This window comes from Anabrus simplex, chromosome X (genome assembly GCF_040414725.1).
Source record: "Anabrus simplex isolate iqAnaSimp1 chromosome X, ASM4041472v1, whole genome shotgun sequence".
NCBI lineage: Eukaryota > Metazoa > Arthropoda > Insecta > Orthoptera > Tettigoniidae > Anabrus > Anabrus simplex.
In genome coordinates, this window is record NC_090279.1 from 24,257,100 (window position 1) to 24,275,708 (window position 18,609).

Here is an 18,609-nt window from a genome sequence, read left to right on the forward strand (position 1 = left end):
TGCAAAACTTGCTTTCTGCAAAAAATTAGAAATTTACTTTTTTATTGATTCACATTCATATTGAAGTCCTCTATAGGATGGTGAAACCTGTTTTTGTATAACTTGCTTCTTGCTGCAGTAATAGTCGATAAAATTTAGCGAGCTTTTGCAAAACTAGCTTTCTACTACTTAAGAGTTACAGCAAAACTTGCTTTCTACAGGAATGATTTTCATTTTGAAGTCATTGAAACTGTTAATCTTTATAACTGCATGAATTTGGTTTAAAATTAATACGACAATGGTCCTCTTTTTGGTGTTAATAAATATCTGATAAAATTAGAACGATACTATTTTCCTTTCTTTTTGTGCTTTCTTTTATATTTATAAAGCGTATATGCCAAAGACAATGTTTAAATTATTTTGAAGACTATGATGTCGAATAATTTTGAGTGAAAGGTGGATAAAATGTCCATGTAAATAAATTTCATAGAACAAGAATAACATTCTCTTCTGAATTAACTGATGGTGGTGGTGATTATTCTTTTAAGAGGAAGTACAACTAGGCAACCATCCTCTATATGACACTAATCAGACGGAAAACTGGAAGGGATCCGACACTTCGAAAAATGAAGGTACCGGCCAAAGGAAGACAAAGGCCATGAAGGGCATGAAAATGAGAGACTCCCTAGCCCTCCATACGTAATACCGCCGGGGTCCGAAAAGAACAAGAGTTGACCAAGGGAGGTCGAATAGGATAGATGAAAGTGAGGAGCCTGGAACAATTAAGTGGAAACAATGCCAGGGCTCAGCTAAGGGCCCCGTGGTCGACAACCCTGGCTCCAATGTTCAGAGCCCCTGGGGCCCCTTTTAGTCACCTCTTACGACAGGCAGGGGATACCGATATTCATCAGAGTGTACATATCAGAAATTGCAAGAATGGTGTACTGTAAAACTTACACTGTTATTAAATATGTTTAATTGATGGAAAAACCAAGATAACTCATGCTTTAGTAAAATTACTAACACTTTCTTCACTAATATTTTGTGTAGAATGCAAGTTTTGAAAGAACTGTTGACTTTTGAACCGTCATACAGTGTACAATTCTTAAATTAAATAAAACCCAAAGATCACCGTGTAATAAGCACTAATTATAAATTTGATCAACAAAAAGGAAAGTTTATAACTAAAAAGCCCTTCTTGGAAAACAGTTTTTTGTCTCTCCTGAAAAATTTCACTTTTTTACAAAGCAAGTTTTGCAAAAACGGTCCTCAATTGTAGACATTACGAATATGTTAAACTACAACTCTCCCCACAGTTGTGTATTTTGGTATACTGCATATGAGTGTTACAGTGTGATTTATTACAAGTATTGGAACTGGGTGATATAACAAGCCCATTCACATTTCAAGCAGATTCAGAAGCAGTTGAAGTGTCGCATACTCTGCAGTGGTCATTAGTAATACATCCTTTCCTAAATTCAGCCTGATCTACTGACTGTTGCAAATCAAATTTGTTCTTCAAGAGTGTGTTGTAGGTGATTTATCAACATTCAAATATCCGCTTTTGTTTCGAAGTGGCTGATATGTTGTTCTATTAGGCGCGTAATAGCCAATTCTACAGCTTATTCCGTTAAGTGATTTACGGATTTTCTTCTTTGAGGAATTGTGATTTGTATCATTCTACACTGTGTTCACAACCAGTAACATATTGTCGGTAAGTTCAGTCATATACTTTTGCTAAATATATAGATCTCAGTTGAGAATATTAGAAGTTAATATTAATCTTTCTCAGTTTCAGCATTCTCCTAATTTTTACTATTTAATTTTATTAATTTTCTTAAATTTTATTTTTAATTAAGCATTCAAAATGAATACGCATATATCTAGCTTGCTTTTTAAAAAACTCCCAGCCTGTGCGTTGCAAGTACCTGCAAGATGTGTGTAGCAGCAATATATCTCAATTTAGTGAAATGACGATTCTTTTTCTGAAGAGCTACACAGATGAGGATTGCGGATGGTAGTTTCAGAAAGAAATTCAGTATGTAGTGTGTAATTTTAATTATTGTTTTCTTTACACTACAGGTTGCGACATATCGCAGTAGGGTTCCAAATCTTGAAATGTTTCCATTTAGGATATCTGTATCTTGTTATATCAGTGTTGTTATGGAGATTGTTCAGTATGACATCATTATCCCACAGCAGCTACATCCGGTTTTTATTCGTGATGATGTAGGTAACAGTTGGCTGCCTCTCTGATTTATTGGTGTGTAGAAGATTATCAGGGGCGAGTGGCGGTGAGTTTGCATGGTGTCGAATCCTAGGATCTGCAGCCCTGGAAAACGTTTCCGTGTTCCCCATTTTATCATTAATTAATCTTAATTAAAGCTGCTGCGTACCTAATCTAATCCCTTTCCCTTGGAGTTGTTAGTGCAACTTTAAACTGCTAGCAGGAATGGAAGAACAATCCTCAAGAATACATTCTGGCTGTGGAAGCTGTATAAGTAGTTGCTTGAAAGTAAAGCTAATAACATATTAATAGAATAACCTGTGATGGCCAGAACAAGTAAACACAGCACATTTCAGTAGTGTCCCCTACATTGAAATAAACAAAATACTATTGAGCATAGTTTCCTGAATAGATATGTGTTTAGATAGAAATCTGTTCCACGGCAATGTGTAAGAATCGACTCAATTAGCCACAGTAACAAAGTTTATATATTACCTGTAGGAGAAATTGTAGTATTCATTGTTAGTGCAGTAAGTTTACATTTACAGTGAAGTATCACAAAGTGACTAAAAAACACTGCTATTGGGTGAAATGAATTCCCTGAGGCACTACTCGAGGTATTCAACATAGACAATTTTTGTACCACCTGGGGAACAATAAACAGTTATTGGATACAAGGATAATGTCCAGATAGAGGAGGAGACTAATGCTAAAGAGTATTCAAATTTACATATGATAAGAATGACATTTGCAATAAGATACAAAAGTTGAAAAGTAGAAAAGCGGCTAGGATTGATAAGATTTCTGGGGATATACTAAAGACAATGGGATGGGATAGAGTACCATATCTGAAGTACTTATTTGATTATTGTTTGCTTGAAGGAGCTATACCAAATGAATGGACAGTTGCTATAGTAGCCCCTGTGTATAAAGGGAAAGGGTGATAGACATAAAGCTGAAAATTACAGGCCAGTAAGTTTGACATGCGTTGTATGTATGCTATGCGAAGACATTCTTTCTGATTATATTAGACATGTTTGTGAAATTAATAACTGGTTCGATAGAAGGCAGTTCGGTTTTAGGAAAGATTATTCTACTGAAGCTCAACTTGTAGGATTCCAGCAAGATATAGCAGATATCTTGGATTCAGAAGGTCATATGGACTGTGATTGACCTGTCTAAAGCATTTGATAGGGTGGATCATGGGAAACTACTGGCAAAAATGAGTGCAATTGAACTAGACAACAGAATGGCTGAATTGGTTGCTATATTTCTAGAAAATAGATCTCAGAGAAGCTTTACCTGACCCTGTAATAATTAAGAGTAGAATTCCTCAATTCGGTGTTATTGGACCTTAATGTTTTCTTGTATATAAATGATATGAGTAAACAAGTTGAATCAGAGGTAAGGCTTTTTGTGGATGATGTTATTCTGTATAGAGTAATAAATAAGTTACAAGATTGTGAGCAACTGCAAAGTGACGTCGATAATGTTGTGAGATGGACAGCAGGCAATGGTATGTTGATAAACGGGGTTAAAAGTCAGGTTGTAAGTTTCACAAATAGGAAAAGTCCTCTCAGTTGTAATTACTGCATTGATGGGGTGAAAGTTCCTTTTGGGGATCATTGTAAGTATCTAGGTGTTAATGTAGGGAAAGATCTTCATTGGGGTAATCACATAAATGCGATTGTAAATAAAGGGTACAGATCTCTGCTCATGGTTATGAGGGTGTTTAGGGGTTGTAGTAAGGATATAAAGAAGAGGGCATATAATTCTCTGGTAAGACCCAAACTAGAGTATGGTTCCAGTGTATGGGACCCTCACCAGCATTATCTGATTCATGGAATGAAAATCCACAGGAAAGCAGCTCATCGATTTGTTCTGGTTGATTTCCGGCAAAAGAGTAGCGTTACAAAAATGTTGCAAAGTTTGGGCTGGGAAGAATTGAGAGAAAGAAGACGAGCTGCTCGGCTAAGTGGTATGTCACTTAGTTTACAAAAGGAGTATATTTATTACCCCACATATGCAATACAATTAATACTATTGTAACGTGTTGGCGGGGTAACTAAGCAAATAAATGCATGCAGCACCTGGTAGCAACCTATTTCTAAGATTTATTAACTAAGCACTATAATTACAGATTTACACACACACACACACACACACACACACACACACAAAACAACACACACACACACACACACACACACACACACACACACACAGACGATAGCCGAGCTTACAAGTTACACAAGTACACTTACGGTTCGCGCGCGCTCTCTCTCTTAGTTTCTCTTAGGTTCCATCTACAATGACACACACACACGCACAGAGTCATCGATTATTTACAGTACACTCTCTCAGCCACTCAGTCACACTCGTTAGCGCTGTCACGGTCGTCAGCCTCGCAGGTCGGGATAGTATCCGCTGTTCACTCAACCCGTTGAACTCCGCAGTCTTCACACGTTGTCTCCTAGTGTTCCCTTCTTCGCCGCTCCAGAACACTCCAGGTTCTCCTCCAGCAGCCAGTCTCAAGGGACGCACACACACACGATATCAGGAAGACAGGAACGAGTCGTCGGCTGCACTCTGTCAGGCTATCACTGACTGCTCTCCAGCGAACTCAGTCTCGCTCCCACTCACTCACTAACTAACTGTCACTCTCCAATTCTCACTGACTAACTGACTGTAGGCAAGTAACTGCTCTTTTATACCTGCGCCAGCCCTTCTGGAATAGTCCGGATGTTCGATGGATCGAGAAACCTCGCGAAATAGAAGACTCCAGATTAATCTTCCAGTCGTTTCCGTAGTTCGCTGCGGCGCGACCACGGATAGAAGTGAGATGGGCCGACCCAGCGCTTGAGTGTTGCTCGCGGATTGGCGCGCTCGAGCGTAAAGGGGAAGGGGCGATGGGTGACGCCCCGGGGCGTAGCGAGTTAGCATGGCGGCCTCTACAACCATTACATTGCCCCCTCCACGTTTCGCTGCAATACAGTTTGGTCGGTTGGCCACCACCTTCCCGAGGGGGATCCGCTGGGTCCGGTCGACGGTGTCCTCGTTCCCGTTGGTAACGATCAGCAAGTCCTCGCGTGGCAGCCGGATCTTTGGTGGTTTTCTTTTCGTCCACATCCGCGTCTATTTTCAGGGCTTGAGCGCCTTCGTAGTTCTATAGTGCGATGCCGGGGACTGGTTTGCTCGGCCCAGATTTAGGCCTGCTGGATTTCCTCTTCTTCCGGGGTGCGGAATTTGGTGTTCGTACCGACACGCAGCTTCGTGCCGGAACAAGTGTCCTAGTCAGGTGGCATCCTCGTTCGTTGTTCATCGGTTCGTCTTCCATTACTGCTCCCTCTCCTAGTAGGGGTCCCTCCAGCGGTGCCGTTGCAGTCGCTGCCGCTGTCTCGTGGGCCATCATCAGAGCCTCTTCCTAGTTCTGTTTCTTGCCGATCGTCCTCCCTGGACGGATCTCAGCGCCACGTAGTTTCTCACAGGCGTCAGCCGCCTCGAGCTTGGTGTCACCTCGCGATAACTCTTCCACAGTCACGTCGCCTAGTCGCTCGATCTCGGCGTCGATTATCCGGGGCGTTATATCTGTGCGCTGAGTCCTCTCTTGCGACTGGACTCGGTAGGTGGCTCTCTGTTGGTGGACCCCGCAGCGTACGTCGAGCAATCCCATAACCTCCTCGTAGGTCGAACTTGGCTGGGGGCTGCGTTGTACACGTGGCCCGGCGATCGGATATTCGGCACTCTTCTTGGACGTCCGGTCTTGAACTGGGTCCGGCATGTTCTCTTGGATGTAATCCCGTCGTCCCGTAGGTTTTCCAACTTCACGATGCTGGAGCCGCCGTCGCTGCTAGCAGGATTCATTCGCGTCTCCACAGCCATCGTTTCCGCACGCAGGGCACTCACTTTCACCTCTGGGCCTCGAACTCTGGACTCCACAACTGCGAGCATCTCTTCGGATCCCTTTTCGTCCAGTTCGTTGCCATCCCGCACATCGTCAACGTCGGCCTCGGTTTCGAGAGAGCACACTTCGTCCTCACTCTTCCGTTGACTCAAATCGGTTTTCAGGTGGTCCGGGTTTGACCTCCGCTCAGATCTCAGTTCACTAATGAGTTCGCCATAACCAGATAAAATTTTATTTTCAAGTTCACCAAACTTGCTTAGAAAAATCTGAAGCTGTTCGGAATTCATTTCTGCCGGCTAGAAAATAAGCTACCAGGTACTCGATTCTGACACCAGTTTTTACGTAAGAGTTTATCCACTAGTGTATCACACTTGTCCATTCCACTTCTGACGCCAGTTGTAACGTTTTGGCGGGGTAACTAAGTAAATAAATGCGTACAGCACCTGGTAGCAACCTATTTCTAAGATTTATTAACTAAGCACTATAATTACAGATTTACACACACACAGACGATAGCCGAGCTTACAAGTTACACAAGTACACTTACGGTTCGCGCGCTCTCTCTCTTAGTTTCTCTTAGGTGCCATCTACAATGACACACACACACGCACAGAGTCATCGATTATTTACAGTACACTCTCTCAGCCACTCAGTCACACTCGTTAGCGCTGTCACGGTCGTCAGCCTCGCAGGTCGGGATAGTATCCGCTGTTCACTCAACCCGTTGAACTCCGCAGTCTTCACACGTTGTCTCCTAGTGTTCCCTTCTTCGCCGCTCCAGAACACTCCAGGTTCTCCTCCAGCAGCCAGTCTCAAGGGACGCACACACACACACGATATCAGGAAGACAGGAACGAGTCGTCGGCTGCACTCTGTCAGGCTATCACTGACTGCTCTCCAGCGAACTCAGTCTCGCTCCCACTCACTCACTAACTAACTGTCACTCTCCAATTCTCACTGACTAACTGACTGTAGGCAAGTAACTGCTCTTTTATACCTGCGCCAGCCCTTCTGGAATAGTCCGGATGTTGGATGGATCGAGGAACCTCGCGAAATAGAAGACTCCAGATTAATCTTCCAGTCGTTTCCGTAGTTCGCTGCGGCGCGACCACGGTTAGAAGTGAGAAGGGCTGGCTCAGCGCTTGTGTGTTGCTCGCGGATTGGCGCGCCCGAGCGTAAAGGGGATGGGGCGATGGGTGACGCCCCGGCCGTAGCGAGTTAGCATGGCGGACTCTACAACCATTACACTATGTTATGTGGTTAAATAAACATAGATATTCATAATTTTAAGGTGACATGTTTCGCCTTCTTTTATTGGGCATCTTCAGCCTTATTTAATCTTAAAACAAACATTATTTAGAGGACATTGACATTTATGATTTATAAAAATTGAAGTGTGTTTTCTTAAGGTTAAACAAACTAAGGAATATTAGTTATAAAATATGATGTTGAGACATGGCATATACAACATATGTTAAAATCATCGTAAACAATTTTAAAATCTTTGCCCAAAAGAAAATCTGTTTCATATAAAATTCTAAAAATAACTCTAGTCTGGCACTGAAGTGGATCTTCTTCGTAAGAAAATTCGAGCATATGTTAGCTTGAGGCAGTTGTCAATACAAGTCTTCAATAGACTAGATTGGTTGAAACGTTGAGGTTGGATTTTGTATCCTTTTGTGAACAGTAGCCTAAGAATATTGGCCAGGAGGAAAGGCGAATGTTTTAAATTACCTTATTAAGTTCGTTGATCCATAAATTATCGTAATATAACCAATGCCAAAAATATGTTGATATGCTGGTTGATGCTGCTTTTGAGACGAGTATATCTGGTATTTGACAGGTATGTTTGAAATTGTCGTGAAAGTGTAGTCCCTCTAGAAGATGTAGAGAATCGTGGAAAAGGATGTGGTTATACTGTAATGAAACAAACAAAAAGAAAGGCGTGTATGACGGTGTGTGTTTTAATTGTATGTTAATATCCAAGAGTTATGTATTATGTGAAACGGGTACTTACTCATTCGCCGTAACTATGTACATCTTTGTGTATTAGCAGCGTTGTTCTGTCTGGAGTTCCTACTCATCCTGTTGTATCGATGTGGTAGAGGAGGATCGGAATGTTGAGGGGAAGGTAAAACACACACCGTGTTACACGTCTTTCTTCTTTGTTTCATTACAGTATATGCACATCCTTTTCCACGATGGTCTACATCTTCTAAAGGGAATACACTTTCACGAGAAATTCAAACATACCTGTCAAATACCAGATATATTTGTTTCAAAAGCAGCTTCAACCAGCAAAACAACATCTTTCCTTGCATTGGTTATATTACTATATATTACGATAATTTATGGATCAATCAACTTCATAAGATAATTTGAAACATTCGCCTCTTCTCCTGGTCAATATTCTTTAGCTCCTCTTCGCAAAAATAAAAAAAATCCAGCCTCAACGTTTCAACCAGCTACTCAATTGAAGACTTGTATTGACAATTGCCTCAAGCTAACATATGCTCGAATTTTCTTACGAAGAGGATCCACTTCAGTTCCAGACAAGAGTTGTTTTTAGAATTTTATATGACACAAATTTGCTTTTGGACAAAGAATTTAAAATTGTTTACAATGATTTTAACATGTGCTGTATATGTCATGTCTCAACATCATACATTGTACCTACTATTCCTTAGTGTTTTTAACCTTAAGACATCACAGTTCAAATTTTGGAAAACATAAATATTATTGTCCTCTAAATGATGTTTGTTTTAAGATTAAATAAGGCTGATGATGCCAAATACGGGAAGGGCGGAACATGTCCCCTTAAAATTTTGAACATCTATGTTTATTTAACCACATAACGTGGTATTAATTGTATTGAATTGACGGGGTAATAAATATACTCCCTTTGTAAACTAAGTGTGCTTGCTGTTTTCAATATGGAACGAAAATGAGAGTGATGGTTTGTAACAAGTGGTACGTTCGGAGCTGTTAGCGGGGAGATGGAATGGAATGACATTAGTAGACGAATAGGTTTGAGTGGCATCTTTAAAAGTAGGAAATATCACAATATGAAGATAAAGTTGGAATTCAAGAGTACAGACTGGGGAAAATATTCATTTATAGGAAGGGGAGTTAGGGATTGGAATAACTTACCGAGGGAGATGTTCAATAAATTTCCAGTTTCTTTGAAATCATTTAAGAAATGATTAGTAAAACAACAGATAGGGAATCTGCCACCTGGGTGACTGTCCTAAATGCAGATCAGTATTGATTGATTGAAACTGCTAAACATTTAAACCAATTGTTTGACATGGAACTCCCTACAAGGGGCGCTCTGGTAAACACCACTCGGTTGTGTCATTAGACATGACATGGACACTTAAGTAATTGTTGATGGCATTGCTCAATGCAATGAGCTGATAGGACAATTGTATAAATTTTTGTCTTCATATCAGTAGAATTTTCTTAATTTTCCATTTCCAGTCTTTTGCATTGAAATGTGAATCAAGTACCTCCTCAGTTTTTCTCTACCCTTCCTTCCTCGAATATTTTTTCTACATTTACTCCATTCTTCTCTGTACTCTCCTTTCCATATCCAATCACCCTTTTCCGGGCATTCCCCGATGTCTTTCTCTTATGACTTTCTCTGTAAATACTTACTTTGGTACTCTATCCTCTTCCATTCTCATCATGTGTCCATACCATTTTAGCTTACGGGACTCTATCTTGCCTTTCAGTTCAGGGAATCCAACCCTCTCCCTGATGTCTATGTTTCTGACTTTATCACTTCTTGCCCTCCCTATTATTTCTCTTAAGGAATATCATCTTAGCCTCTTGCATTCTGCTTTCATCATGTTTTATTGTTGTCCATGTGCCTGATGCATATGTCAAAATTGTTTTGTAATACATTGGGTGCAGAATTTTCTCATATATCTTTCGGACGTCCCAGGTACAGACTATACATCTCACACATTAGTAAAACTCATTGGCTTGTTCAATTCTCTTTCCAATTTCTTAATTTATTTTCCCATCTTCTGCAATTATTCTCCCCAAATACTTGAAGCTTTTTGCACAACTTCTAATGGTCTTCCATTTACTTCAATATTCCCACTTCCTTCTCTATTACCTCTCGACACCACTACTATCATACACTTTTCCATACTTATTTTCATTCCATATTCCTCTATCTCCTAATTCCATACAGTGTCTTGTTTTTGTGCTTCCATTTCATCTTCTCCGCATATTACTGTGTCATCTGCAGAGATGCCTTCTTGGTTCCCATTGTTTGTATACTTTTGTGGATTTCTTCCATGACTGTAGTGAAGATTGGAGGGGATAAAACACTTCCTTTTTGAAGTCCTGTTTCTACTTTGAACCAGATAGTTTGTCCCTTCGTAGTATTCATATTACTTACTCACTTGTCTTTCATGGCTTTTATAATTGGTTCTCCTCTCCCTGCCCTTTTCTATCAATGCATCGGAGATCACGTGCCATGGTACACTAACACATGCCTTGTAAATATTGATAAATATCATCACTGAATCCAGCCTAAATTTCCATCTGTTCTCCATCACGTTCGTTAGGTTCACAGATTGAAAAATTTTAAAATTATGTTTACACTGAATATGGAGTACGACACCATATGGAAGTGAAACACGGATAATAACTGGTGCCGAAAACACAGAGTTGAATCCTTTGAATGGCCATGATATCAGAAGTTCTTGATTATCAGATCGATAGAAAATGTCTCAAATAAATAGTGAATCAGCTGGATGAGGGGAGAATGTTTTGAGAGAATTTGATCCTGAGAAAGAAAATTTTGATAGAACAAATCTCAAAGAGTTGTCATCTTGTTCAGTTAGTTTTGAAGCTATTTGCAAAGGATATAAATTGTAGGAAGGGAGTCTCCGTGGCTCAGACGGCAGCGCGTCGGCCTCTCACCGCTGGATACCGTGGTTCAAATCCCGGTCACTCCATGTGAGATTTGTGCCGGACAAATCGGAGGCGGGACAAGTTTTTCTCCGGGTACTCCGGTTTTCCCTGTCATCTTTCATTCCAGCAACACACTCCATTCTCATTTCATAGCAACTATCAGTCATTAATAAATCACTTTGGGAGTGGCGACCTTATCATACTAATAGCCTTTATATTCTTCATTCATTCCATCCCTGACCTGGTCAATGACCGGAAAACAAGTTATAGGTTTTCATAAATTGTAGGAAGATTTAAAGATATGGACCCAGGTGATCAGAGTAATATGCAAACGGAATAGTCACTGAATTTTCAAGAAGTTTTGTGCATTTCGATCACAAGCGATGCGCATTGGATTTTTAATAAGAAAGGTCATCTTGTTGCAGTTTCAGTTCCATATAAAACTGTATGATATATGGTGTCATATAATACTAGGGGTCCTTTGACTATGATCTTGATATTGGCAGATATGTTAACTTATATTTCCTATTTAAGTGATCACTGTTTTAGAAGTCATGTAAAACTACACGCCTTTAGCTATGATCGAAGTATCAGTCATAGAAAACTTGAGGTCCTTAGCTATGATCACAATATCAACAGGCATATCAAATTTTGAGTTCTTCATTATGATCATAATATGATGGTCATGTAAAATTACAAGCTTGTTGATTAGTCTCTTGACAAACAACATAAGTAGCAATGACATCAACAAGGTAATATATTTTTCTGGCGTATGTTTCAGTGTAAGGTCATTGGAAGTAATCAACGATCCCAGTACCTTCTACTTCAGTTGCAGTACGAAATGGACCTGGAAATAAAGATCAAAGAGGAACCAGCCGGGCTTGAAGGAACAACAAATGCATCACTTGTAAGTCTCATTCCAGATAACATTATAGAAACTTACTCTTAGCAGTTCAGTTAGTTTGACAGAGGTATAATTTACTATGTGCTTCCCCAATATTAACACCAGCAGTCACCATTTGCTGCATGGACATCTAAGGGTCGTACGACTCTGTTTTGTTTCTTTGTCTTGGAATACACCACAACATGCTACACAAAGCTGCCAACTCTTAGGAACTTAAGGTTGTGGTTGGATTAGTCTCTACTTTTCACTGTCAGTATCTAAATAACTTTCCTGTAGGGAATGCACCTCTTCTATTTTCCCTCTCCGATTATAATAGAGGATGGTTGGCCCATTGTACTGATTTTAAAACTAATATTCTCCAACAGTACTGCACCACCATTAGCACCACATGTTAAAAATTATTACTCCTACCATAATTAGTGTAGAAGAAGTTAAATCACAAATCATTCGTTAGTGTTTTTGAGACGATAAGCCAGTCTGCTAAACAAAAAGTCAACACAGGTGTGATTATTCTGGGTTACCCTCACATCCACAATGTGCTGGAAGATATTATGTGTGTTGAAGAAAGAGCAGATTTGCCTATGACATGTGAGGGATAAAATAGCTCAAAATCTGAATATACTTATCTCAAAATAAGCATTTTGCTCAGGCGTTGAATTCATTCAAAAAGGCTGAGTAGTGATTAGCTCATTTTATTCCTCAAATGCAGGTCAGCCTATGTTATATAGAGAACCATGTCTAAGGGCTCTAGAATGCAGGATTTCTGAGAAGAATTTCTTAAGGCTCTTAAGGCACATTAAACAGAGTTTTTCTTTCCTCTTTTTCATTATTTCCCTGTCCTCTTTGTTCATCCTTTTTATCCATTCCTTAGTTCAACTACTGTTCTCTTCTATATTGAATGCGTTAAGTTGGTATATTGTAGAACTTGATACTTTAATTCACTTTTAGTAGTAGGTTAACTTATATTAAAACATGAGCTTTCATTCACAGTCCCTTCCCCCCCTTTACTGTTGACAAGGTTTTATGAATCCAAGTGAAAAATTTAAATGTTTTGTCGTAGATCATAAGGGATCTTCTGAAACTGCAGATATACACTCCAACACTGCTGATTCTCCACTGACGGTGTTCTCATCCCCTCAGCTCCTTACAGAACACTACATAACATGCTTATAGTAGTAAAATATTCCGTTTCTAGTTGCTTTTCCTTTGGGCTACATCACATATTTTGTTGGTATATGACTGTGATAAGTCTGCTTCATTCATGTTTATTTTTTTTCATTTTAAACTTGGAAGCATTGATATATGCTATTTGAAACAGAACTGCCTTAATGGTTTATGTAGCCCCTGTGATCTTAGCAAAACCAGAGTAGAGAATATGATTCCATTATTTCAAGGTATTTTAATCTGTCTATAAACAAACTGTATGCTGAGAACAAAAAATTATTTAGAACAGTTGTAACGCTTCTAATTAGTTCACACAACTTTTATGATTTGATTGATATGATTGTACATATGAAAACAGTTCATACAATTTAGTGTTTATGCCTATCGCTGCTTCCTTTCAAATTCTGTGTGAGATGGCCCCAATTCCATCCCTGGTATTATATCTTCTGATATGGCTAGAAAATATTTTGCATTTTATATTTTGTTCTCCATCTCATCCTTTCTGTGACATAAGGAGTGGGCAAGAATAGTAACACCATTCTCAGTACAGCCTTTGTTTATAATAGTTCTCTGCTGGTAGAAATCATCCGTAAACATCAGTGAAATTCTGAATGTAACTCTAATACTGGAAATCAATGAATTAACATACTCATTTGTTAGTGACAGTATTTGTAGATGTGTGTTATGAGCATACCTAATATATCTTATTTTCCACAGGAAAATTTTGAACACGTATCAGAAGTGATAGCTCTGAAAGAAGAAGTTAAATCAGAGTTAACAGAGCCAGGGTCATCGCAGGAAAACTCTCGTGAGGTAATGTACATAATTTGATAAGCCATCATCAGGAAATGGAAATGGGTAGAAAATTGCTCAACAGATACCAGGGTTTGATCCTTCATTTCAGGGCACATGATTGATAGTCCTACAGAAAATACTTTTTTATGAGATTGACTGTTTACTTACCTAGTTTTCACTTTTCCTTCAAGTTGTTCCACAATCTTGCGTTATGATTTGTGCAGCAGTTAGGATTATTCCAAAGACCTCTATTCTATGTTATTTGGGATCTGGTATCATTCCTACTAATACTTTTGAATTTGTAAATAGTTTTGAACACAAAGTAGCTAAAAGACACATTGTTTTGTTACTGTTACAGGATATTTTACTAGTTGATTCCAAATGAAACAACTGTGTTATTGATTATATTAATTATTGATTTCTAGATAATTTGTTCATACAAGTTGTAGGTTATATGCTTGTTTACCGTCAGCATTCGCTTGTATACCACACACATTGCAGCCATCTCTTGGGAAGTGAAAAATATTGTTATTCTCCCTAATGTGGTCTGTGGTGTTACTTGTCCATTTTGACTTATAATATTTGTACCAGGAAGTACACCTCAACCCCGCACATTTAATAGAAGTGCCTTAAGGAACACTATCTATTGAACAAAACTTGAAACTGCTAATGCATAAAGTAGTAATCAGAAGATGTCACTACTGAATAACTGAGTAATATTTTATTTTAAAGTTACTTAAACTGACTGGATTTCTTTGTTTTGTTTTGGTGAACATCTAGAAGTATGAACTTTTCTCCATAGATGTCTGTACAAAAAACTGAAGTCATGCACTCTGGTGCAAGGTGTAATAATTAATGATTTAAAGAAATCTTGTGTTTATAAGTTTTCTCATCTAAATCGACTTTCATGTATTTTGATAGTTCATGGTTTGCAACACTTCCTTCTCATCCTGCCAGCTTTGGAGTCTGGCCAATCACAAATTTTCTGTATTTATTTTTTGGCCAATCATGAGTTTCTGGTATCTACTTGAGTATCCAATAAATTGAGAGGTTGTGGTCGGATTTAGTCCGATGCCTTCTCGAACCCTCCTCTCGGGTATAAATGCCGCGGCTTTTTCTAGTTACCTCGTCTAAAATCTTCAAATTTCTGAGTGTGTGTGTTAATAGAGGAGGCGGTGTGCCTAAGTGTTCGGCAGGAAGTACATCAGCCCAGGTAAAAGCCACCAGTTTTCTATCTCTGTATCTATTTCCGCAAACTCACCCGAGGGGTAGGTTCTTATATTTAACTATGTAATCATCTGTTTTCTATAACGTAAACTTTCTTTCTGCTAATGTAAACTTTCATACAGACTTAAACTGTAAATCGGTGAATGGAGAATTCTTTACCATCTCAAATTCTCCTTCAATTTATCTTGAAGTGACTACGATTTTGTAACTATTTTTCCTCCTGTAAATCACTCATTAACTTCTTTTTCTATTCACTCAGTAGTGTGGGATTCCCTAGCCTCTGCATCATCGGGCCACAAGCCCAAGTAGGGTATTAAATCTTGGTTTTAAAGGAGCGCAAGTGTACGGCTCCATACATTTTGAGTTTGGGCCAGTATTTTATCCTGTCCTTCTTTTCCACAAAGGCCCAGTAGTATGGGTAATAGATACCCCTGTGTAAAGGAATTGTAAATTGTACGTTGTGCCTTAAGAGGCAAGAAATTGTAAGGTTTGAGCATAGCCTCCTTGGTTGAATTTAAAGAGCATGTAAACTCTTTCGTGATATTGGTGTAATATTGAGGGGGCCTTCGGAAGGCTGTACGTGTAACCTTTGGAGCAAGGTGCTCTTGAACTGTGTCTTGGGAGATATCTCTCGTTATCTAAACAAACACAACATTTGTGAAGTTGTAAACTTGTGAATTGGAGCTGGAAGCTCAAAACTTGTAATTTCCAACCCTTGCGTTTCTATTTTTGTTTGCTATTTTGTATCTGACATTTTGTTCCTTCACCTAGTGAAACTTTTTGTTAAGTTTGAGATCTGAAAAGAAATATAACCTTTATTTTAATGTTTAAATTTTTTTTTTTTGCTAGTTGTTTTACGTCGCACTGACACAGATAGGTCTTACGGCGACGAATGTTTAAATTAATCTTTGATATCGTAGATAGACCCATTCAAAGCCGACACCTTTTTTCACCTCTCTGCGTTCCACAGATCATCCTGGAACAATATTACTTCAACATGCAAGGAATAGATAAGCGATTCAAGAGTTATCTTGCCTTTATGTTTCGTAGTTCGTAAGGGATAGTGTTCGTGAATAGGGCTAGTAAGTTCACCGTTACTCACCTGAACTTTCGTTACGTGAATGAATTCGTCATTACCAGGATATGTTGATTGTTGATTCCCATAGGGAACCTCAAACATTTGTTCCGAATGAGTAAATTTATAATACCAATATAAATGGTCCGTCCAAATGTTCAATAATGGACCATTTATATTGGTATTACCAGGATACACATTAGATCACTGTCATCGCCCACTTCATAGCATTCGTGTCATCTTCTTTCAGTTTGACTATGTTGCTATGGGATATTTCATTGCCCATTTATTGAGATATTCATTTCAACATCTCTTCTGGGAGTTCTGGGTTAGCTGCTGAAAGTATAGCCTTGTGGGCAAGGTTGTATAATCATGATCAGAGAGTGAAGCAATTGGCTCTCCTATAAGGAAATGGGATGTTGTTAGGTAGGAAGGGTCAAAAGGGTCATCATTTAGCTTTGGTGAGGGGATGTGAGTATGTGTTGTAATAATGGTCCCTTCTTTGTTGGTGGAGCGATAAGAACCCATCACTCATCTGAGCTGATATATCAGACTCTTGACAACTGCTTCCCAGATTCCACCAGTGTGGTGCTGCAGAAGGGATGAAATGCCACTTGAGTCCCATGCCTGAAGTTGTGTGAAAAGTAGGTTTTCTGAGGGTTGTTTTGTAGAAAGGCCTTGATTTCTGTAGCTGCTCCAAAGAAGTTTGTTCCATTATTGCTGTAAATATTCAGGAGTTGACCTCTATGAGAACTAAGTCGATAAAGTGCGGAGAGAAATGTTGTTGTGGTGAGATCAGGTATCATGTCTATTTAGACAGCCTTGGTAGATAGGCGGTCTGGTCTTGTTCGATTTCACACGATTTTTTACTAGAATTGGGCAGGCATATTCTATGCTAGTTATAACAAATGGGTATGTCAGGGTTAGAGGCACCTTTTGTGTATTTTGCATTAATTGTTCTGAGCTATCTGCATTCAACTTAGAACACTTGAGATGTGTATGAGTGTGGCTTCGTTCAGTCCCCTTTGCTGATGAGATCCTAAACTTTTCTCTCAGTGTGTTGAGTGCCATTATGAAGTAGATGAAAGTGTTCTGCCATCATAATTATATTTGTGAGATGAAGCAGAATTTCTAATTCTTCCAGTCCACTAGTATTGGAGTATTGTGCAGTCTTCCACCGACAAGAAGATTGCCTTCCTTATGTATGATTGGATGTATAGTCTTTATATGAGTTGATAGTTTCCTACACAACATTAGTCTAACATTTGTATGCAGGGTTCATCTCTGATACAAACAGTGGACTTTAATTTCACTCCATGGGTTGTTTACAACAATCTCAGATAATTATATGTCACAAATCTCATGACTGGTCCGTATTAAAATGTACATTAATTCAACAATGTTACAAAAGTTTATTGAAATCCATGTATTCAGTACACGTTGGGTTCTTAATATTAAGATTTTGATCTTGTCATACTAATTTAAGGAGACATGTTTTGCCCATTGCATGGGCATCATCAGCCATGATCTCATTCCTAAGGAATAAAAATCACGATCCTGATCACTCTAGTCAAAGTGTTACATAGAGGAACGTGTGTTATAAATATGAGGAGACGTGTTGTAATTTCACAAATGACAACTTGCACAATTAAGACATGTCTAAATTCACAAATTCCAATTTACACAATTAAGGCACGTCTAAAAGATGTTTGGTGAAAGGATGTATGTGTTATGAGAGTGGTCCATTCTTTGTTGGTGAAGCGATAAGAATCCATCACTCTTCTGAGGTGATATATCAGACTCTTGACAGCTGCTTCCCAGATTCCACCAAAGTGTGTTGCTGCAGGAGGGATGAAATGCCATGTCACTCTCATGCCTGCAGTTGTGTGAAGAGTTGGTTTTCTGAGGGTTGTTTTGCGAGGAAGCCTTGATTTCTTTAGCTGCTCCGAAGAAGTTTTGCCATTATCGGTGTAAATGTTCAGCCTACAGCCAACACTGCATAAGCTCAATGCTCCGCCCATCTCCTCTCCTCCGCCACACTCCGTTCCCTAAATGCCACACAGATACAATACAAGATGTGCAAGTGTCATTTGTTCTGATGCTGCAAAGGCAACTAGTTAACACCAGAAAGGTCGAGGGGGTAAGTAAATGTATACACAGCGATTTTTGTCAAATTTAACCCTTATTTCCTAATCTTGAATATCTTCCTACCCTCCTCTCGTTACAGATTCTTTACCACACATCCCTCAATAGTAAATTTCAACATTGAAGCTGTAGCCAACTTCAAGCATGAGCATCCCCATTTGACTAATAAGACAGGAGGAGGTTATCACATCAGCTAGTAAAGACATACACATTTACACACATTCATGAACATCTTTTCACTTCTACAAAAAAAAAAAAAA